General features: G+C 45.1%; 4 non-coding genes and 1 pseudogene across 4 annotated transcripts; all 5 read right to left on the bottom strand.

Moving 5' to 3' along the window:
* Positions 1–4623: 4623 nt before the first annotated feature.
* LOC132134119 (U1 spliceosomal RNA) lies at positions 4624–4787 on the bottom strand. Its single transcript, XR_009429383.1, has one exon. It is a non-coding gene; the product is annotated as a U1 spliceosomal RNA (small nuclear RNA).
* Positions 4788–5138: 351 nt separating this feature from the next.
* On the bottom strand, positions 5139–5318 carry LOC132134092 (U2 spliceosomal RNA; annotated as a pseudogene).
* A 4707-nt stretch (positions 5319–10025) lies between these two features.
* Positions 10026–10189, bottom strand: LOC132134047 (U1 spliceosomal RNA). Its single transcript, XR_009429343.1, has one exon. It is a non-coding gene; the product is annotated as a U1 spliceosomal RNA (small nuclear RNA).
* Positions 10190–10540: 351 nt separating this feature from the next.
* Positions 10541–10729, bottom strand: LOC132134098 (U2 spliceosomal RNA). Its single transcript, XR_009429363.1, has one exon. It is a non-coding gene; the product is annotated as a U2 spliceosomal RNA (small nuclear RNA).
* Positions 10730–21263: 10534 nt separating this feature from the next.
* Positions 21264–21427, bottom strand: LOC132134141 (U1 spliceosomal RNA). The gene has a single exon (XR_009429405.1). It is a non-coding gene; the product is annotated as a U1 spliceosomal RNA (small nuclear RNA).
* Between the last annotated feature and the right edge of the window lie 2692 nt (positions 21428–24119).

Genomic DNA, 24119 nt, shown 5'->3' with positions numbered 1-24119 from the left:
CATGAAATAGTGCCATATGTTTTCACATTAATACACTTCTATTTCAAATTTATTCAGGCCGATCATCATCACCAGTTAAACTGATTATTAGACTAGAAGTTGAATGAGAAATAGACTGAAATAGTGAAATGTATTGTTTATTAGACTAGAAAAGGAATGAGAAATAGTCTGGTAAGTGACCAAGGAAATAGTACTTTTTGTAGCTTATTAGACTAAAAGTTTGAATAAGAAATAAACTGGCAAGTGATCAAGGAAATAGTGCCATATGTAGTTTATTAGACTATAAAAATGAATGAGAAATAGACTGGCAAGTGATCCATGAAATAGTGCCATATGTTTTCACATTAATACACTTCTATTTCAAATTTATTCAGGCCGATCATCATCACCAGTTAAACTGATTATTAGACTAGAAGTTGAATGAGAAATAGACTGAAATAGTGAAATGTATTGTTTATTAGACTAGAAAAGGAATGAGAAATAGACTGGTAAGTGACCAAGGATATAGTACTTTTTGTAGTTTATTAGACTAAAAGTTTTGAATGAGAAATAGACTGGCAAGTGATCAAGGAAATAGTGCCATATGTAGTTTATTAGACTAGAAAATTAATGAGAAATAGACTGGCAAGTGATCCATGAAATAGTGCCATATGTAGTTCATTAGACTATGAGTGGAATGAGAAATAGACTGGTCAGTGACCAAGGAAATAGTCCCATTTGAAGTTGTTTGGACTAAAAGTGGAATGAGAAATAGACTGCAAAGTGTGCACTCTTGTTTTATAAAACGTATTTTACAATACATTATGGATAAATTGGAATTAGGAAGATTTCAAATAAAGTAACTGTTAAGTGACAAATGAAATAGCCCCATGTGTAGTTCATTAGACTAGAAGTGATTTGAGAAATAGACTGACAATAAAAAATATTGCTATTTAATATACTGCAAGACTTGCAACATTTGTGGTGCAAATTAACCAAAATCCAACATTTTTTCTATGCATATTTCTACAGTATTATGGGATAAAACTTACAAAAATGGATTCCTTTGAGTGCCCTGAGTACAGTACAACTGTTTTCTCTAGGCCTCATAAAAAAAAATTTCTTCCGACTTCCACCCCCCTCGAGCTGCCTTCTCTAGCCGGGGAGGGTGCACCCTGGCCGGCATGGATGAGTAGGTGCGAGGGGGGTGGATGGTACTATTCTCTTGCTAATATCTCCACGAAGCGGTGGACCCCGGGGCTGAAATTACCTACCGTATGCGACCACCCTCGAGTTCCTGGGTGGTCCGGTTCCTGAGTTATAACGGTTCAAATCCCACATTTTGGGGGGCCGTAACTCGGACGCCCGGGGTCATAGGAACATGGGGCTGGTGTCGTCGGATAGAGCTCCCAAAGGTCTAATTTTGACCAGAGTTTGGTGTTGTTTCCCTTCTTTCCGAGTGAGTTATGGCCGGTCAAATTTTGGGACTTTTTGCATTTGCGGGTCCATATCTCTAGCCCCCGGGGGTCTATCGACTTGGGGGAGGTGGCTTCAGAGAGGGCCCTTCGAGGGCTATCAAGTCACCAAGTTTCAAGTCGCTAGGTCTCTTCCTTCCATTTGACTATCAAAAATGTGGGGGGCCATAACTCCGCCCCCGGGGTGTTATGGATGGGGGGGGCAGCGGTGTTCGGTAGGCCTTCTGGAGTTCTTACTCTGACCCGAGTTTGGTGCAGTTTGGCCCCGTTTTGGCGGAGTTACAGCTTGGCAAAGTCTGGGACATTTTGGTTAACATTCACCACATGTGGTGAAATTAACCAAAATCCAAAAAATCCATTTTTTCTATGCATATTTCTACAGTATAATGGGATAAAACTTACAAAAATGGATTCCTCTGAGTGCCCTGAGTACAGTACAAGTGTTTTCTCTAGGCTTCATAAAAAAAATTTTCTTCCGACTTCCACCCCCCTCGAGCTGCCTTTTCTAGCCAGGGAGGGTGCACCCTGGCCGGCATGGATGAGTTGGTATGAGGGGGGTGGATGGTACTATTTTTTTGCTAATATCTCCGCGAAGCGGTGGACCCCGAGGCTAAAATTCGGGGGATCCCTAGAAGATCGAGGGGCCTACCGTATGCGACCACCCTCGAGTTCCTGGGTATTCCGGTTCCTGAGTTATAACGGTTCAAATTCCACATTTTGTGGGGCCGTAACTCGGACCCCCGGGGTCATAGGAACATGGGGCTGGTGTAGTCGGATAGAGCTCCCAAAGGTCTAATTTTGACCTGAGTTTGGTGTTTTTTCCTCTCTTTTTGGGTGAGTTATTGCCGGTCAAATTTTGGGACTTTTTGCATTTGCGGGCCCGTATCTCTGGCCCCCGGGGGTCTATCGACTTGGGGGAGGTGGCTTCAGAGAGGGCCCTTTGAGGGCTATCAAGTCACCGAGTTTCAAGTTGCTAGGTCTCTTCCTTCCATTTGACTATCAAAAATGTGTGGGGCAATAACTCCGCCCCCCGGGGTGTTATGGATGGGGGGGCATCGGTGTTCGGTAGGCCTTCTGGAGGTCTTACTCTGACCCGAGTTTGGTGCAGTTTGGCCCCGTTTTGGCGGAGTTACAGCTTGGCAAAATCTGTGACATTTTGGTTAACATTCACCACAATTTTGGATATGTCCGCAAATGTTCCGGATGTGATCCGTGGTCATTCCGTGAATATAATGGTCAAATGGACAAATAGTGGGTTCGTGGGACCCAGGGTGGGGGTCCGCAAGTGGTCCGCTGATGATCCGCAGTCATTGTGTGAACATAATGGTCAAATGGACAAATAGTGGGTTCGTGGGACCCAGGGTGGGGGTCCGCAAGTGGTCCGCAGATGATCCGCAGTCATTGTGTGAATATAATGGTCAAATGGACAAATAGTGGGTTCGTGGGACCCAGGGTGGGGGTCCGCAAGGGGTCTGCAGATGATCCGCAGTCATTGTGTGAATATAATGGTCAAATGGACAAATAATGGGTTCGTGGGACCCGGGTTGGGGGTCCGATGGGGGTCCGCATCGGTTCCGTGGTCATTCTGTAACTTTAAAGGTCAAATGGACAAATATAGGTTTCGTGGGCAAAAAAATCGTACACCCCCCATTCGGGTAAATGCCACTGTTTTAAACCTGAGGTGTACTGCTCCGTGCGCCACCCTGTGGAGAAGTGCTGAATGGCATGTAGGGGCCTCAAATTTGGGTGGGCTTCCGCGGGGCCCCTCGGGGGTCCAGATCCTCCTGCGCCGGTCAGGGGTCTCCCGTGGGCCGGCAGACATCGACGCCGCGTCCGTCAAAAATTTTTTGGGGTCAGCGCGCAGGTCCCCTTAACCCACGTACACGAGCCCTCAAACTTATACCTGAATGGACGCTCCAAAAAAAAAAGGACTTTCTGGAGAAGTCAAGATGTGACATCCCTAGGAGCTTGCCATTCACCTCTTTAAAACAAAAGCGCACGCTGTGGTGCCTCCGCACGCCGGCACGGGCAGCCGACATGATGGAGGCACCAACAGCCTAGAAACTTAAAACAACAATAAATGCAATAATAAATAACCAAATAAATAATTAAAAGACCTTACCTTAAAACGTGTTGGAGCCCGAAGCAGCAGAGTTCAATGTACCTCTCGAAGTTGTGTGACTCAAGATATAAAAAGATCTCGAGTCAGGAAACCTCCAAGAGGCGATCGCAGTCTAAACCGTCTGACAAGGTACGTGATCTTAGCCAAAAGGCCGAGAAGCGATGCCGCTAAGACGCAGTGGGCAGGAAGCCGGACACGGCGATGCCCATCTCGGCTTTGGTAAGTCTGGGGGACCTAAAAACGCTGGGGGATGGTAGTACCCTCCCCTGTCTGCAACGTCACCGGGACTCGTCACGCTCGGCCTGACGCTGGCACTGCAGTGACGGAAAGTACGGCATCGCTCGTAACTCCCAAACGGTTCGTCGCAGAGCCACGTGCCTTATGTAATGGGAATCCTTGGCTCGAGCCAAACCAGACGCAGGTCTCAGATTGGCTCGTCGCTCTGACAAAATTTTCGGGTATTTGGGATTTTGTCAAAAACCTTCTTTTGCAACCTAGCGCCAGGTATTTGGCCCAGTCCCACCCAAAGCAGCACAGAAAGCTTCTCTGGAGTCTGCCTGTCAATAATCATCCCAAAAAAGTGGAAATTTCCATTCACCTTGGCGAGGGGACCTCAAAACGTGCTAACGTGGCGTGTCCGAGATGGCTCGAATGGCTATAACTCCAGGAAGGAATGAGATCCCTTCACCCAAATCGGCACACCTGTGCAGGGGCTCAGTCAGAAGCAAGGTGAAAAAGGGCGCTGCGACAGGCCACTCGGTGGCGCTGTAAGCGACAACAAAATTAATACCAATTGAAAAAGGACAACCAAACAACATGGAGACAGCTACAGCTAGGCTGCAGTCAGTCCAATCGACTTTCAAAGTAAGGTCTGTGCTATATTCGAACTGAACCACCCACCAGGGTCCGATTTTTCAAGAGTGTAACTGACTTTGTTTCACAGGCGCACAACACATACCTCGCATGTGACAGAACTCCCCATTCTGAAACGCAAAAAAAAAAAAAAACCTGGAAAAAACCTCTTCTGCTTTGTTTCACCAAGAATTTCAGGGGAGAGCGCGAACGCAGTCCCCCACTACCATAAATTATGCAGTCGAGATTCCCGCATTTGGGGAATTCGCAGAGGTCAGCATGGCCGGAGTGCAATGGGCAAGCCTCGCCCTGGGTGAACCGCCTTCTTGATCATGGTGTCTCCCCTGCCAGGTAAGTATGAAGGCCCAGTCGGTCAGCCAGAGGTATGATTTGCGTCTCTACCGTCCACACCAACGGTTAGCCCCCCTCCAGGAAAGGAAGGACGGGTGCCTTCCGTTACTGGCCTGGAAACTGCCAAGCTCATGGGCCGGTGCTTCCCAACGCCGGTTTTAGATGACTCTCTTTAACCAAACACACCTGATTCGATGCATCACCTCGTCTGTGAAAGACCTCAGGTGGGTGCATCGTTCATGGAAGAGTCCAAGACCCCAGGAGGGCGCATCAGGAAAAAAGTTCGCAATACACCACAGCATGGCAGATCTCATTCCTTGTTCTGCTATTCGACACAATAAACGGCAATCCCCAAAAAGGGAAAGCACACCGTTCCTGGAGACACTGCAATACCAGGCCGATGCTTGGAGTGGACGGAGCAAGCCCCGGCTCCAGCTCCGTGATCTTAAAATCCATTTAATATGTAGTCCCCGGATGGGGGACGTATCAGATATTAAACTGATAAGAACAGATTTTTTTTTTTTTTTTATTAAATCCATACACTCATACAAATTAATCACTTGCAACAAAGGCATACATATTTTCTGAACATACATGTCCCAAGCCTACAGAACTAAAAAATCATTCCGAACTCAAAAATCATTTCATAAAGTGAAGATACAACACATTACAATCAGAACCTCATAACCAGTACTAAATTTTTAACACCCAAGACTTTATCCCACCCCTACCCGAGGGAGCCCACCCCCATACAGCCCTCATCCCCTCCTCCCCATGAACGACCTTATACCCATTTACCTCTTTCACCAAACTAGCCAAAAGTGTTGAAAATAACTTTTGAGGTTCTAAACCAGGCAACTGCTTCCTCAGGCACCTTAGTCGCCAGTCCCATAAGATACGCTTCCCTTCTGAGATAGTAACCCATACTACTCTTCTCTGATTGTTCTCTATATTTCCCAACCCTACTCCATACAACACTAAGTCCCGGGTAATCAATGGTCCTCCCCACTCTCTCCACCAGCCAGTGACTGCTTTCCATAAAGCCACTGCTCCTGGACATGACCACAAGGCGTGCTCAATTGTCTCTTCTTCCCCGCAACCCACTGGGCACAAAGGAGATCTGCCCTGACCATGCCTATATAAACGCTCCCGTACTGGAAGCCTCCCTAATGCTGCCAACCAGTTCACATCCTTACACCTCCCTACCAAATAATCTGGTTGCAAGGACAACCAGTTCACTTCAATTGGAGGCCCTGCCTCTCTAGCTTCCTTAACAGAGCTCTCCTTCAACCTATCATACAGCTTCCTATGATTTAACAACAGTGACTCTTCCAAGCACCAAGGATTCCCTTTAATGATGTCTGCCGCCACTTTATAATGTTCAGGCCTATCCAGTGACCAAGGTACCCTATTACTCCACCCTGTTAAATGCCTCAAAGGCCAGCCCAACCAAAAGTGAGCCAACACATGTGCTTTATGCTCTAGAGCCTGTACCACTAGGCGAGCTGCAAAAGCAATAAACAAAGCCGTAACCTTCCAAGGGAGGCATGGCACCCCTCTGCCTCCCTCACCCAGAGGACGAAACATCTGTGCTCTTGATACTAACTCAGTCCTCCCTCTCCAAATAAAAGAAAAAATCAACTTCTCCATTCTCCTCCCCTGCCAAAAAGGTAGGGGAAAAACATAAGCCAGATAGTTAATACTGGGCAACACATCTGCCTTCACTACCTGTACTCTAACCCATAGTGACAGATCCCTAACACTCCACCGGCTTACTTTAGACTGTAAAGATTCCAACAGCCCCTCCCAATTTTGTTGTGCACTATTCACCTTGAAAAAGCGAACACCCAAAATTTTAATGCCATCCTGACACAAGGTATACCCTCCTGGAACCACAGTCCTCTTACTCCACCGTCCTACAAACATCACTGAAGATTTACTGACGTTTATCTTGGCACCTGTGGCTTCTGAAAAACTATGCAAAATATCTCCTGTCACTACAAAATCTTTTTCAGTGGTCAAAAAGACTGTCATATCATCTGCGTAAGCTAATACTTTTGGCCTTAACCCTCCTCCACCTGGCATTACTACACCAGTCAAAGCTGCTTTTAATCGTAGTCGACTAATCAGAGGCTCTAAAGACAGTATATAACACAAGGGTGACAAAGGACACCCTTGCCTCACACCACCCAACTGTTTCACTGGTTCAGAATAGAACCCGTTTATCCTAATCTGACTGAAAGCCTCACTATACAAAAGCTGGACCCAGGCTATGAACCCTGGGCCAAACCCAAGCTTCTCCAACACTGACCACAAAAAAGAATGGCTAACCCTATCAAAGGCCTTTTCCTGGTCAAGGCTCAGGATTGCCAAAGGAAGCTGACGTTGCTCAGCCCAACTGATTAAGTCCCGGACCAAAACTAAATTGAGGCTGCCTGATCTTCCTGGGACCCCAAAAGTTTGATCTGGATGAACCACCAAATCTAACACCCCCTTAAGCCGTATGGTTAAGACTTTTGCCAGAATCTTATAATCAGTAGTAAGTAAAGTTATTGGCCGCCAATTTGCCAAATCCTCCTTACTATTTTTCTTATGCAGGAGGGTCACCAACCCCCTCCTCATAGACAAAGGCAATTTCCCCACTTCCAGACTTTCCTGATAAACTTTAATCAGTTCAGTGCCTACTAAAGGCAAAAAGGCTTGATAAAATTCAGCCAGTAGACCATCACCACCTGGAGACGTGCCTCTCTTCAAGGACTTAATTGCTACCTCTACTTCCTTCAAGGTGACCTCCTTCTCTAACCTGCCTGCCTCCACTTTATCCAAGGTCCTGTCCAGATCCCCTAAAAACCCCTCCGCTGTTGACTCTCTTACTTCTCTATTCGCAAACAGCTCCTTATAAAAGGCAACTGAAGCCTTCAGCATTCCTTCAACTGAGTAGACCTTACCCTTCTCTGTATTTAAACATTCCATACTGCTACGCTTCTGCCTGCTCTTCACAGTAGAAAAGAAAAACTTTGTAGGCCTTTCATCTAGCACACGCTGACATACACCTGACTGCACAACAAACTTCTGTGCTTCTCCTCTATAATGTTCATTCAAAGAATCCTGCAAGAGTTTGGCTTTCTTCCACCCTTGACCAGTGCTCAATAGACCTTGAGAGCATAAAACTTGCAATTCTTTAGTCCATTGACGCACTTGATTCCTCTTAGCCTGCCCCAAAGCTAAACCCCATGCCCTGCAAAAAAAACCTAATCCTCTCCTTCACCCCTTCCCACCAGTCAGAATGTGACTGGTAGAATCCTTTTAAATTACACCACCCAGCAAATAATACCCGGAAAACCTTACAAAAGGTTTGGTCCTGGAGGTATGTTACATTCATCCTCCACTTCAGATCCCCCACGGCTCCATCCACTTGTTCCTTCATACCAGTACACTCCTGACTTGATGCCCTCATACTTCTCTGATCACTCGCACCTGTCGCTTGTTGAAGATGCCTCTCCCTTTCTGCTGGTAGACTGCTAAGAATGGCATCCAGGTCCGCCTGCAGATCATCACCTTCCTTCAATATGCTCGCATATGATTTGTTTCTTGATGGACAGGTACGTAAAGATGATCGGCCTTGCCGCAAAGGCTACAAAGCTTTGGTGCGGGGCAGGCCGAAGCAACGTGGTCTGCCTTCCCACAAAACCGACAGCGCTGTCCTTCACAGTCTGTTTTAACGTGTCCTTCTCCACCACATCTCCTGCAATACACGGGCTGCCCAGGGTAGTAGAGAAAGCCCCTGTTAGGCCCAATGGAAATGGACCCTGGTAGGTGAACCAGGCTTCCAGGGACCGCTGAATCCACCCGGAGCTTCACAAAAAAACGCCTCTTTCCAGTCCAAATCCCAAACCGATCCCTCACACGCTCACCTCCTTTCACAACCTCACAGTGCCTCTCAAGGAAAGTCATTACCTCCACATCCTCAACAAAAGGATTATACAGATGGACTGTGAGAGGTAAGTAATCCTGTGCAAACAAAGGGTGCAAACTCAATCCTTCCAACAACTTGTGCTTTTTCTTCCCCCAAGACTCAAAAAAACTCACACAGTCCGTTAGATTGAAGAAGGTCAGATCCATAAATCCTAGTGCTGTGAAATCCTGAAGACAGAACACTGAAGAAGCTGCTACATTGAAGACTCCTTTCAAGACGTCCACGACCACAAATTCCCTCCTGAAGTTTTCCTTTACAAACCGGACAGCATTCTGAAGCACTTGAATCTGTACAGTATTCTTCAACCACGCCATCATGGTCGGCAAAGTACCATCTCCGCTCGACATAGCAATCGTCGCTACACTTGATCTTAGCCAAAAGGCAGAGAAGCGATGCCGCTAAGACGCAGCGGGGAGGTAGCCGGACACGGCGATGCCCATCTCGGCTTTGGTAAGTCTGGGGGACCTAAAAACGCTGGGGGATGGTAGTACCCTCCCCTGTGTGCAACGTCACTGGGCCTCGTCACTCTCGGCCTGACGCTGGCACTGCAGCGACGGAAAGTACGGCATCGCTCGTAACTCCCAAACGGTTCGTCACAGAGCCTTATGTCATGGGAATCCTTGGCTCGAGCCGAACCAGACGCAGGTCTCAGATTGGCTCGTCGCTCTGACAAAATTTTCGTGTATTTGGGATTTTGTCAAAAACCTTCTTTTGCAACCTAGCGCCAGGTATTTGGCCCAGTCCCACCCAAAGCAGCACAGAAAGCTTCTCTGGAGTCTGTCTGTCAATAATCATCCCAAAAAAGTGGAAATTTCCATTCACCTTGGCGAGGGGACCTCAAAACGTGCTAAGGTGGCTTGTCCGAGATGGCTCGAATGGCTATAACTCCAGGAAGGAATGAGATCCCTTCACCCAAATCGGCACACCTGTGCAGGGGCTCAGTCAGAGGCCAGGTGAAAAAGGGCGCTGGGACAGGCCACTCGGTGGCGCTGTAAGTGACAACAAAATTAATACCAATTGAAAAAGGACAATCAAACAACATGGAGACAGCTACAGCTAGGCTGCAGTCAGTCCAATCGACTTTCAAAGTAAGGTCTGTGCTATATTCGAACTAAACCACCCACCAAGGTCCGATTTTTCAAGAGCGTAACTGACTTTGTTTCACAGGCGCACAACACATACCTCGCATGTGATAGAACTCCCCATTCTGAAATGCAAAAAAAAAAAAAACCTGGAAAAAACCTCTTCTGCTTTGTTTCACCAACAATTTCAGGGGAGAGCGCGAACGCAGCCCCCCACTACCATAAATTATGCAGTCGAGATTCCCGCATTTGGGGAATTCGCAGGGGTCAGCATGGCCGGAGTGCAATGGCCAAGCCTCGCCCTGGGTGAACCGCCTTCTTGATCATGGTGTATCCCTTGCCAGGTAAGTATGAAGGCCCAGGCGATCAGCCAGAGGTATGATTTGCGTCTCTACCGTCCACACCAATGGTTAGCCCCCCTCCAGGAAAGGAAGGACGGGTGCCTTCCGTTACTGGCCTGGAAACTGCCAAGCTCATGGGCCGGTGCTTCCCAACGCCGGTTTTAGATGACTCTCTTTAACCAAACACACCTGATTTGATGCATCACCTCGTCTGTGAAAGACCTCAGGTGGGTGCATCGTTCGTGGAAGAGTCCAAGACCCCAGGAGGGCGCATCAGGAAAAAAGTTCGCAATACACCACAGCATGGCAGATCTCATTCCTTGTTCTGCTATTCGACACAATAAACGGCAATCCCCAAAAAGGGAAAGCACACCGTTCCTGGAGACACTGCAATACCAGGCCGATGCTTGGAGTGGACGGAGCAAGCCCCGGCTCCAGCTCCATGATCTAAAAATCCATTTAATATGTAGTCCCCGGATGGGGGACGTATCAGATATTAAACCTCTCGCTCCAGTTTTTCACAAGTTCATCAAACAACCGCAGTAAGAATTTTCATCAAGCACGGTGAGTAATGGCTTCTCCTATCATTGTTTCTTGCACCTCTTGCCACATGTACAGTTTATCTATCTCTGTCGCTGATGAGGGATTCACATGTGATAAATGCAGGGAAATAGTTAGGCTGACAGAGAAGATTTCAGAATTAGAGACACGCATCCAAACTTTAATTGAGGACAGTAAAAATGTTAGGGCTCTAGATACGGCTTTGGATGCGTCTAGCTCAGGGATTCCTGTACATTGTTCGGTTCCGGAAACAGAGCCCCAGCAGCAGGGCAACTGGGTGACGGTGAGGCAGCGTAGTCGTGGGTCAAAACACCGCTCTTCTGTTCCGATCAAAACATTAAACAGGTTCTCCCCACTCAGTGATGCACCCACTGAGAAACCTGATGAAAGTGCTCTAGTTATTGGTGATTCTATTGTACGGAACGTGAATATAGAGACACCAGCCACCATAGTCAAATGTTTACCGGGAGCCAGAGCGCCTGACATCTTGTTCAGTATTTATACTGAACAGTGTTTATACATCAGTGTTTATACTTGACTAACTGGGGCCCAGGTCAGGAAGCAGACAGACTGGCTAAACCGACCGTCTGCTAGCTGCCTCCCGTCACAGAGGTCAGTTAATTCTCAGCACATAGAGACTTCTTCACCTAGATATCACACTATAGAGACTGTGTCTGTTCCCCGAACTAGAAAATACAAAAAACGTCCAAACCAAGCTAAGATTAACAATTTAATTGAGGTTCAACAAATAAAAAACAGAAGCAATATGGATAAACAAATGATAAAGCTTGGCTTATTGAATATCAGATCCCTTTCTACGAAAACACTTTTTGTAAATAATATGATCACTGATCATAATATAGATGTACTCTGTTTGACAGAAACCTGGCTAAAACCTGATGATTACATTATTTTAAATGAGTCCACCCCCCAAGATTACTGTTATAAACATGAGCCCCGTCTAAAAGGCAAAGGTGGAGGTGTTGCTTCAATTTATAACAACGTTTTCAGGATTTCTCAGAGGGCAGGCTACAAGTATAACTCGTTTGAAGTAATGGTACTTCATATAACATTATCCAAAGAAACAAATGTTAATGATAAATCCCCTGTTATGTTTGTACTGGCTACTGTATACAGGCCACCAGGGCACCATACAGACTTTATTAAAGAGTTTGGTGATTTTACATCCGAGTTAGTTCTGGCTGCAGATAAAGTTTTAATAGTTGGTGATTTTAATATCCATGTTGATAATGAAGACGATGCATTGGGATCAGCATTTATAGACATTCTGAACTCTATTGGTGTTAGACAACACGTTTCAGGACCTACTCATTGTCGAAATCATACTCTAGATTTAATACTGTCACATGGAATTGATGTTGATGGTGTTGAAATTATTCAGCCAAGTGATGATATCTCAGATCATTATTTAGTTCTTTGCAAAATTCATATAGCCAAAATTGTAAATTCTACTTATTGTTACAAGTATGGAAGAACCATAACTTCTAACACAAAAGACTGCTTTTTAAGTTATCTTCCTGATGTAACCAAATTCTTTAGCATATCCAAAACCTCAGAACAACTTGATGATGTAACAGAAACTATGGACTCTCTCTTTTCTAGCACTTTAAATAAAGTTGCTCCTTTACGCTTAAGGAAGGTTATAGAAAACAGTTTTACACCATGGTATAATGAGCATACTCGCACCATAAAGAGAGCAGCCCGAAAAATGGAGCGCAGCTGGAGGAAAACAAAACTAGAGGTATTTCGTATTGCTTGGCGGGAAAGTAACATATCCTACAGAAAAGCATTAAAAACTGCTAGATCCGATTACTTTTCTTCTCTTTTAGAAGAAAACAAACATAACCCCAGGTATTTATTCAATACAGTGGCTAAATTAACGAAAAATAAAGCCTCAACAAGTGTTGACATTTCCCAACACCACAGCAGTAATGACTTTATGAACTACTTTACTTCTAAAATCGATACTATTAGAGATAAAATTGCAACCATTCAGCCGTCAGCTACAGTATCACATCAGACAGTGCACTATAGACCCCCTGAGGAACAGTTCCACTCATTCTCTACCATAGGAGAGGAAGAATTGTATAAACTTGTTAAATCATCTAAACCAACAACATGTATGTTAGACCCTATACCATCTAAGCTCCTGAAAGAGGTGCTTCCAGAAGTCATAGATCCTCTTCTGACTATTATTAATTCCTCATTGTCATTAGGACATGTCCCCAAAACCTTCAAACTGGCTGTTATTAAGCCTCTCATCAAAAAACCACAACTTGACCCCAAAGAACTAGTTAATTATAGACCAATCTCGAATCTCCCTTTTCTGTCCAAGATACTAGAAAAGGTGGTATCCACACAATTATATTCCTTCTTAGAGAAAAATGGTATATGTGAGGATTTCCAGTCAGGATTTAGACCGTATCATAGTACTGAGACTGCTCTTCTTAGAGTTACAAATGATCTGCTCTTATCATCTGATCGTGGGTGTATCTCTCTATTAGTTTTATTGGATCTTAGTGCTGCGTTTGACACAATTGACCACAACATTCTTTTGCATAGACTTGAATACTTTGTTGGCATCAGTGGAAGTGCATTAGCATGGTTTAAATCGTACTTATATGACCGCCATCAGTTCGTAGCAGTGAATGAAGATGTATCCTATCGATCACAAGTGCAGTATGGAGTACCTCAAGGCTCAGTACTAGGGCCGCTACTCTTCACGCTTTATATGTTACCCTTGGGAGATATCATCAGGAAACATGGTGTTAGCTTTCACTGTTATGCTGATGATACTCAGCTCTATATTTCTTCGCGGCCCGGTGAAACACACCAATTTGAAAAACTAATGGATTGCATAGTCGATATAAAAAACTGGATGACGAGTAATTTCTTACTGCTAAATTCTGAAAAAACAGAGGTGTTAATTATAGGGCCTAAAAACTCTGCTTGTAATAACCTAGAACACTGTCTAAGACTTGATGGTTGCTCTGTCAATTCTTCATCATCAGTTAGGAACCTAGGTGTGCTACTTGATCGCAATCTTTCCTTAGAAAGCCACGTTTCTAGCATTTGTAAAACTGCATTTTTCCATCTCAAAAATATATCTAAATTACGGCCTATGCTCTCAATGTCAAATGCAGAAATGTTAATCCACGCATTTATGACCTCAAGGTTAGATTATTGTAATGCTTTATTGGGTGGTTGTTCTGCACGCTTAGTAAACAAACTACAGCTAGTCCAAAATGCAGCAGCAAGAGTTCTTACTAGAACCAGGAAGTATGACCATATTAGCCCGGTCCTGTCAACACTGCACTGGCTCCCTATCAAGCATCGCATAGATTTTAAAATATTGCTTATTACTTATAAAGCCCTGAATGGTTTAGCTCCTCAGTATTTGAATGAGCTCCTTTTAAATTATAACCCTCTACGTCCGCTACGTTCTCAAAACTCAGGCAATTTGATAATACCTAGAATATCAAAATCAACTGCAGGCGGCAGATCCTTTTCCTATTTGGCGCCCAAACTCTGGAATAACCTACCTAACATTGTTCGGGAGGCAGACACACTCTTGCAGTTTAAATCTAGATTAAAGACCCATCTCTTTAACCTGGCATACACATAACAAACGAATATGCTTTTATTATCCAAATCCGTTAAAGGATTTTTAGGCTGCATTAATTAGGTAAACCGGAACCGGATACACTTCCCATAACAATCTATGTACTTGCTACATCATTAGAAGAATGGCATCTACGCTAATATTTGTCTGTTTCTCTCTTGTTCCGAGGTCACCGTGGCCACCAGATCCAGTCTGTGTCCAGATCAGAGGGTCACTGCAGTCACCCGGATCCAGTACGTATCCAGACCAGATGGTGGATCAGCACCTAGAAAGGACCTCTACATCCATGAAAGACAGCGGAGACCAGGACAACTAGATCCCCAGATACAGATCCCCTGTAAAGACCTTGTCTCAGAGGAGCACCAGGACAAGACCACAGGAAACAGATGATTCTTCTGCACAATTTGACTTTGCTGCAGCCTGGAATTGAACTACTGGTTTCGTCTGGTCAGAGTAGAACTGGCCCCCCAACTGAGCCTGGTTTCTCCCAAGGTTTTTTTTTCTCCATTCTGTCACCGATGGAGTTTCGGTTCCTTGCCGCTGTCGCCTCTGGCTTGCTTAGTTGGGGACACTTCATCTACAGCGACATCATTGACTTGATTGCAAATAAATGCACAGACACTATTTAACTGAACAGAGATGACATAACTGAATCCAATGATGAACTGCCTTTAACTATCATTTTTGCATTATTGACACTGTTTTCCTAATAAATGTTGTTCAGTTGCTTTGACGCAATGTATTTTGTTTAAAGCGCTATATAAATAAAGGTGACATTGACATTGATAAGAACAGATTTTTTTTCTTTCGAAAAGGTTTTATTGTCAACAGTTACATTTTTTCCATTTGCATTTTTACTTTCACACACATTTTTCTTTTCAAGCACACATTAAAACAAGCCATATAATATATAATAAATACACATGGTAAAATGAAAGAAACAATCATTGTTAAAAAACATTTGATTAAAACCACAGTGTTTTGCTTGTTTTTAAAAGTCCATATTTGAGGTGTGTTTAAAAGGTGCGATCGGTTTCAAAAGTAAAATACAAATTTAAAAAAGCAAACAAGCCTCATATGCATGTTAATAAAACCAATTTCATTGATAAAACACCATAAAAAACAATTTATTGGATAAAAACCAATAAAAAAAAACATCTGTTGTGCAAGACCGGGGGTGAGTCCTCATCAAGTCGGTCTTCACCCCACTCTCCAGAACAGGGACATGAGATGCTACTTTACGGGCTCAGCGGAGATCCCCTCTCCTCCGGCCCGCTGGCCCGCTGTTCCCGTAGCCAGAATGGTTAGGGTGCATCTACGGGCAGCCAGGGTCGGTGCCTGCCGGGACCCTCTCTGTGCGACCCCGGCCCCCCCGTCCGAATATCGTCGTCCGGTACCCCTGCAGCCTTGATGTTACCTTTAGCTCGCATGCATGGAGGGTTACCGTAACGCGCTTCCCCACCAGCAGGTTTCTGGTGGCCCAGATGGCATCCTTGATGACGTTGAGGGTGAGCCAGAGCGAGGTAAATTTCTGTGCCGTCAAGTCCTTCAAACTTGTTTGGCCTCACTTAGTGTGAGGCCCGGAACTGGACTCACCGGTTTCCGGTCCTGCACAACAGAAATGAGAGACTTGTGTTTAGTTAAATGGTGACATCTTCACTCTCTAAAAGGTATTTCTTTAAAAACTTTTTTATAAAACTGTAGTCTTTAGGCAAGTTAAAAGACACTGGGGTTTTCAAATCTACTGGTAAAATTTTCAAAGTTCTTAGGAAGACCCCATCCAAAATCGCGCCATTGCAGCCGTCTTGTTTTCTTTGGATGGGGTCATGGCATAACTGATGTGCAAGGCGGTGAAGCGGCTGCCTAAAAACAGGTGGGGGTCTGGGAGGCCTTTTCCAACGTTCTCTGGCCTTTTCTTGACTGTCTCCCTCTTCAGGCACTCCCACTTGGACCCCCACAGGAAGTAAAACACCGCCCTCTCCAGTTTCACCAGGAACCACCGAGGGGGGCTAAAAACAGAACAGACAAGTAAAATCAGAGGTAAAATCACATATTTAAAAATAAAAATTTTACCTTCAATCGTCAACTGTCTTAGTCCCCAAAACCCTAGTCTTTTCCTAACTTTCCCTAGCAAGTCAGTCCAGTTTTCCCGTCCTCCACCCTCTTTATCAAATTTAACACCTAAAATTTTAAAGTCCTCCTGTGTCCACGTCCCCCCACGGCCCGAAGAGCTGGGCCTCAGACTTGTTTCTATTGAGTTTGGCGCCCGAGGCCCGACCGTACCAGTCAGTCAAGTCCAGTGCTCTTCGTATAGATAAAATGTCCGTGGTTAAAAGAGTAACATCGTCCATGTATAAGGCACAAGTCGCTGTCAGTCCACCCGTCCCAGGAACGTCCAGTCCTTTGACCCATTTATCCTTTCTCAAGATCTGTGCCAGTGGCTCGATACAAGCCACATACAGGAGAGGAGATAAAGGACATCCCTGATGGACACCACTGTGTATGTTCACAGTTTTGGAAAGATGCCCGTTTACAAGGAATTTGCTGACTAGTCCCTTGTACAGCAGTCCCACCCAGGCTACAAACCTCTTTGTTGGAAAACCCATTTTTTGCAGTACCTGAAAAAGGTACTGGTGCGAGACTCGGTCAAATGCTTTTTCAAAGTCTAAATTTAGGACTACTAGCCGAATATTTCTGTCTCTCGCATAACAGATGGCGTCTCTGATCAGTACTAGGCTGTCTGTTATCTTTCTTCCGGGCACAGAACAAGCTTGATCCGGGTGAATCACGTCCTCTAAAGCCGTTGACATGCGTGTTGCTAAAATTTTGCTAAAAAGTTTATAATCAAAATTTAAAAGTGTTATGGGTCTCCAGTTTTTTAAGTCAGTCCGGTCACCTTTTTTGTGAAGTAAAGAAACTATCCCTATTCTAAAACTGTCTGGAAGTATGTCGAGGGTCTCAAACTCTTTAAAAACTGTCAAAAGCTCTTGTCCTAAAATGTCCCAAAATGTTAGATAAAACTCTAGGGGAAGTCCATCCACTCCTGGGGACTTCCCCTTCTTAAAACCTCCAAGTGCTTTTTGGATTTCTAAGATGTTAAAATCTTGGGTTAAAATCTCATTTTGACAGTCAACCCTTTCCTCAATAAAATTTAAAACTTCTTTTGCAGTGTCAAAGTGTACCTTTTTAAAACTATATAATGCCCCATAAAATTTTTCCACATCCTCTAAAATCTCTTTTGTTGTGTTAACCTCCCTATCCCCTGTTTTAACCCTGGTTAACCCCCCACCCCTTGTTATTATTTTCTTAAAAAAATATCTGGTACACTTTTCGCCTTTTTCTATTTCTCTCTCTTTACTTCTTAAAAGGACCCCTTTACTTTTTATATTGGCTAAAACTGACATTTCTTTTTTTACTTCCTGAATTTCGTCGATAAAATCAAAACCATTATTTAAAAGATTAAAATACCTTTGTAGTCTTTTCTGCAACCCCAACATGCGTTTCTTTTCCCTACTCTTCTTTTCTTTCCCTATCTTTCTAAAAAACTGTCTTGTCCGGTCCTTTACCATCTCCCACCACTGTGCACGTGTATCGTAAAAGTCTTGGAGGGTCTGCCATTGGCTGAACTGTTCCCTATATTCTAAAACTATATCCTTGTCTTCCAACAGGGAACAGTTCAGCTTCCACAGCCCTCCCCCTACCGTCACACCCATGGGCAGTGAAAGGGTGCAAGACAGCATTATGTGATCAGAGAAAAAGAGGGGGGTTAATGTAGCATCGGTCGGCGGGCAGTCCCTTGTAAAAACGTAGTCGATTCGAGAGGCTTTGGTACTATCACCACTGAACCAGGTGAAGCCCTCCTCTCTTTGATGCAAAATTTTAAAACAGTCGACTAAATTAAAATCTCTGACTAAACCCTGCAATAACACCGACGTTTTGTCCACTCTAAAATCCTCCCCTACCCTTTTCCTGTCTGTTTTGGATAAAACACAATTAAAATCCCCTGCTACCATTAGGGGGGCCCTACCTAGCATGTGGGGTTGCAAGTCTTCTAAAAGCTCATATCTTTCATTCTTTTCCGTAAAACCATATACATTAAGAACATTAAAATCCCTGTCTAAAAAGGTCAGATTTACTAAAAGTGCCCGGCCTTGCCTCACCACAGTGCTGCCCTTCACCAAGATGTTAGGATTATTAATTAAAACCGCAACTCCGTCATTTTTGTTAAAATTTGATCCGCTCCATATGGAGGCTCCTGCGGACCATAGCTCCTCCATTTTCTTGTACCTAGTTAAAAAGGGCAGAGAACACTCTTGTAATAAAAACAAATCTGACTTAAAAGATTTTAAAAGGGACAAAATACTCTGTGCTCTAATGGTGGACCTCACACTTCTTACATTGATAGTAGAGATGGTGAGGGCCATGAGCAGTAGGGTTAAAAAGGTATAAGACATTTAAAACAGAAGACAGTAAAAAGACTACAAAGATACGATTAAAATCATGTTATATCTTGTTGCATTTGCCTTTCCTTTTCCTCAGACGAGCTGGGATCAGGAGGGCAAATGCCTGTCGCTTCAGAGGCCACAGAGGAAACCTCTTGTGGCTCTTTTGGCGACGATGCTGTTAGCTTAATGTGCAAAAAGGATACCTCATTAGGGGACTCTAGGGGCCACATGCGCTCCAGATCTACCGAATCGATACTATCAAGCTTATATGCTGCCCTAGATTTTTTCTCCTCCGTTACAATCAGAGGAGACCCCGCAGGTCTTTTTTGCACCTGAGCGTTAGGGAGTGAACACTCTGTCTCACTCCCGGTAGATTCCTGCACCCCATCCGAAACTGTTACTAGTGAGGAATTGGTATTTTCCTCACTTTCCTCTCCCTCCATGACCATTTCCTGTTCCGTTGCCTCCGCCCCTGTGGCCGTCCCACTTCCTCCTTCCTGCCCAATCCCTGAGGCCGGCTGGGAATTTGAAATTCCCGCCAAAACCTCAGGGACCGCCTCCTCTTTCCTTTGTTCATTCGTTTGTTGCCCATGTGGGGTGGCCATTTTGAGCTTGTTGGCAAAACTTTTAGGGCAGTCTCTGTAGAGGTGGTTTGTTTCTCCACAAAGATTGCACCGTCTGAAATTGGTACAATAATCAAACTGTGACCAATTTCTATACACTTCCCACATACTAACTCTTGGCATGCTTCAGCGAGATGACCAAACCTGCAACCCTTCCTGCAGAGTTTGGTATGTAGCCTCTGCTCTCTCCGAGCACAATCATGGAAGGCAGATGTTTCAGGCCCTGGTAGCCCCCAGCGTCTTTCCATTGTTTAATGGGAATTCGCCAGGAGCATGTCCAAATGCCATCTTCATCTAACACTTTGACAGGCTGGCCTCGAACAGTGCAAAATCTACCCAACCAAACATAAATATCATCTCCAGTCACTGTTTCATTGAACATCCTTACAATCACAGTTTTAAGTGTGTTATCAGAAAGTTTCTCGACAGTGAACATGGAGAACTGGGCTTTAACTGAATCAAACCTTTGCCAAAAGTCATTAAGCAGGGAAGCGGTTTTAAAACTGACATCAAATCCTTTGTTCAAGGGCAGAGTCATCAAACAATTCAGGTCATCAGATCTAAAAGCTAAGGTCTTTTGGATCAGCTATACGGGACATTCCAAGGAGCTTCCCCTCAACCTGCCTGAATAAAAAACGCACGCTGTGGTGCCTCCGCACGCCGGCAGGGGCAGCCGACATGGTGGAGGCACCAACATTCTAAAAACTTAAAACAACAATAAATACAATAATAAATAACCAAATAAATAATTAAAATACCTTACCTTAAAACTTGTTTTAGCCCGAAGCAGCAGAGTTCAATGTACCTCTCGAAGTTGTGTTACTCAAGATATAAAAAGATCTCTAGTCAGGAAACCTCCAAGAGGCGATCGCAGTCTCAACCGTCCGACAAGATATGTGATCTTAGCCAAAAGGCCGTGAAGCGATGCCGCTAAGACGCAGCGGGGAGGAAGCCGGACACGGCGATGCCCATCTCGGCTTTGGTAAGTCTGGGGGACCTAAAAACGCTGGGGGATGGTAGTACCCTCCCCTGTCTGCAACGTCACCGGGCCTCGTCACGCTCGGCCTGACGCTGGCACTGCAGCGACGGAAAGTACGGCATCGCTCGTAATTCCCAAACGGTTCGTCGCAGAGCCACGTGCCTTATGTCATGGGAATCCTTGGCTCGAGCCGAACCAGACGCAGGTCTCAGATTGGCTCGTCGCTCTGACGGAATTTCGGGGATTTGGGATTTTGTCGAAAACCTTCTTTTGCAACCTAGCGCCGCCAGGTATTTGGCCCAGTCCCACCCAAAGCAGCACAGAAAGCTTCTTTGGAGTCTGCCTGTCAATAATCATCCCAAAAAAGTGGAAATTTCCATTCACCTTGGCGAGGGGACCTCAAAACGTGCTAAGGTGGCGTGTCCGAGATGGCTCGAATGGCTATAACTCCAGGAAGGAATGAGATCCCTTCACCCAAATCGGCACACCTGTGCAGGGGCTCAGTCAGAGGCCAGGTGAAAAAGGGCGCTGCGACAGGCCACTCGGTGGCGCTGTAAGCGACAACAAAATTAATACCAATTGAAAAAGGACAACCAAACAACATGGAGACAGCTACAGCTAGGCTGCAGTCAGTCCAATCGACTTTCAAAGTAAGGTCTGTGCTATATTCGAACTGAACCACCCACCAGGGTCCGATTTTTCAAGAGCGTAACTGACTTTGTTTCACAGGCGCACAACACATACCTCGCATGTGACAGAACTCCCCATTCTGAAATGCAAAAAAAAACGCAAAACGCAAAAAAAACCTCTTCTGCTTTGTTTCACCAACAATTTCAGGGGAGAGCGCGAACGCAGTCCCCCACTACCATAAATTATGCAGTCGAGATTCCCGCATTTGGGGAATTCGCAGGGGTCAGCATGGCCGGAGTGCAATGGGCAAGCCTCGCCCTGGGTGAACCGCCTTCTTGATCATGGTGTCTCCCCTGCCAGGTAAGTATGAAGGCCCAGGCGGTCAGCCAGAGGTATGATTTGCGTCTCTACCGTCCACACCAACGGTTAGCCCCCCTCCAGGAAAGGAAGGATGGGTGCCTTCCGTTACTGGCCTGGAAACTGCCAAGCTCATGGGCCGGGGCTTCCCAACGCCGGTTTTAGATGACTCTCTTTAACCAAACACACCTGATTCGGTGCATCACCTCGTCTGTGAAAGACCTCAGGTGGGTGCATCATTCGTGGAAGAGTCCAAGACCCCAGGAGGGCGCATCAGGAAAAAAGTTCGCAATACACCACTGCATGGCAGATCTCATTCCTTGTTGCAAATACAGTTGCTATTTAATGAAAAGTGAGATACGCACCACATGTGGTGCACATGTGTGCCAAAATTCAACGCTCATTTTTATGCAAATTCTACAGTATTATGGGATAAAACTTACAAAAATGGATTCCTCTGAGTGCCCTGAGTACAGTACAACTGTTTTCTCTAGGCCTCATAAAAAAATTTCTTCCGACTTCCACCCCCCTCGAGCTGCCTTTTCTAGCCAGGGAGCGTGCACCCTGGCCGGCATGGATGAGTAGGTACGAGGGGGGTGGACGGTACTATTTTTTTGCTAAATTCGGGGGATCCCTAGGGGTCGAGGGGCCTACCGTATGCGACCATCCTCGAGTTCCTGGGTGGTCCAGTTCCTGAGTTATAACGGTTCAAATTCCACATTTTGGGGGGCCGTAACTCGGACCCCCGGGGTCATAGGGACATGGGGCTAGTGTCGTCGGATAGAGCTCCCAAAGGTCTAATTTTGACCAGAGTTTGGTGTTTTTTCCCCTCTCTTTGGGTGAGTTATGGCCGGTCAAATTTTGGGACTTTTTGCATTTGCGGGCCCGTATCTCTGGCCCCCGGGGTCTATCGACTTGTGGGAGGTGGCTTCAGAGAGGGCCCTTTGAGGGCTATCAAGTCACCGAGTTTCAAGTCGCTAGGTCTCTTCCTTCCATTTGACTATCAAAAATGTGGGGGGCCATAAATTCGCCCCCCGGGGTGTTATGGATGGGGGGACAGCGGTGTTCGGTAGGCCTTCTGGAGGTCTTACTCCGTCCTGAGTTTGGTGCAGTTTGGCCCCGTTTTGGCCGTTTTGACCCCCGGGGTCATAGGGACATGGGGCTAGTGTCGTCGGATAGACGGCCCCCTGGTCTGACGTTTTTCTATGCATATTTCTACAGTATAATGGGATAAAACTTACTAAAATGGATTCCCTGAGTGCCCTGAGTGCAGTACAAGTGTTTTCTCTAGGCCTCATAAAAAAATTTTCTTCCGACTTCCACCCCCCTCAAGCTGCCTTCTCTAGCCGGGGAGGGTGCACCCTGGCCGGCATGGATGAGTAGGTGCGAGGGGGGTGGATGTCATTAGTCATTAGACTAGAAAATGAATGGGAAATAGACTGGTAAGGGACCAAGGTAATTTACAGTTTATTAGACTAAAAGTGGAATGACAAATAGACTGGTAAGTGACCAAGAAAATAGTTCCATTTGTAGTTTCTTAGACTAGAGGTGGTATGAAAAATAGACTGGTAACTGAATCAAGGAAATAGTCATATTTGTAGTTTATCAGACTAGAAAATGAATGAGAACTAGACTGGTAGGTGACCAAGGAAATAGTACTATTTGTAGTTTATTAGACTAGAAGTTGAATGAGAAATAGACTGGTAAGTGATCCAAGGGAATAGTCCCATTTGTAGTTTATTAGACTAGAAAAAGAATGGAAAATAGACTGGTGAGTGAATCAAAGGAATAGTCAAATTTGTAGTTTATTAAACTAGAAGTGTAATGAGAAATAGACTGCAAATTGTGCTCTCTAATGTATTAGACTCAAAGTTGTATTAACAGACTACAAATGGGACCTAAAAAGTTATATAAGTAACCAATGCTTGGGCAGTGTCCCTTGCATTCATCCTTTTGCTATTCATCCTTTAGTGTTTTAACAAAAGTAGATATGGCTTTGGACGACTGTCCCTTGTGCTTTCGTGGCTATAATCAGCTAAGCCAACACCTTCGTGTTTTTCACAAGGTGCGGAATGTGAAGGAGCGCAAGCTTCTCCTATCCATTGCTTCTGGGAGAGCTTCTCACGGCGGTACCGGCAGCTGAGGAAGCGGTCAAATCCCACCCCCTCTAGGCAGGTTGCACGGGCAACACATAGTCTGCTATCGGCCCTCAACAGCCCTGGGGAGGAGGAGTGCTCAGAGTCGCAGGTTGACAGACTAGATGAAGAGCCAGCCACCAGGCCTGAGGCAGAGCCAGCCACAGGACCCGAGGAGGAGGTCGCCGGGCCTTCAAAGAAGGCCCACTCCTCCGATGCACCATACCCCTTTCCGGACCACGTGCCAGCCCTAAGTGAGTATGACACTTGTCACTTTGATAACACCATACAATAACTTTCATTAATAAATCTCCTATTTGTAGATTATTAGACTAGAAGTTACCTGAGAAATAGACTGGTAAGTGAACCAAGGAAATAATCTCATTTGTTGTTGATTAGACTAGAAGTTGAATTAGAAATAGACTGGTAAGTGAACCAAGGAAATAGCCCCATTTATAGTTTGTTAGACTACAAGGGAAATGAGAAATAGACTGATAAGTGACGAAGGAAATAGTACCATTTGTAGTTTATTAGACTAGAAAATTATAGTAATATAATTATACATATG

This window comes from Carassius carassius, unplaced genomic scaffold (assembly GCF_963082965.1).
Source record: "Carassius carassius unplaced genomic scaffold, fCarCar2.1 SCAFFOLD_66, whole genome shotgun sequence".
Classification (NCBI taxonomy): domain Eukaryota; kingdom Metazoa; phylum Chordata; class Actinopteri; order Cypriniformes; family Cyprinidae; genus Carassius; species Carassius carassius.
Note: the sequence above shows the minus strand (reverse complement) of the source record. Positions and strands in the feature narration are given on the sequence as shown.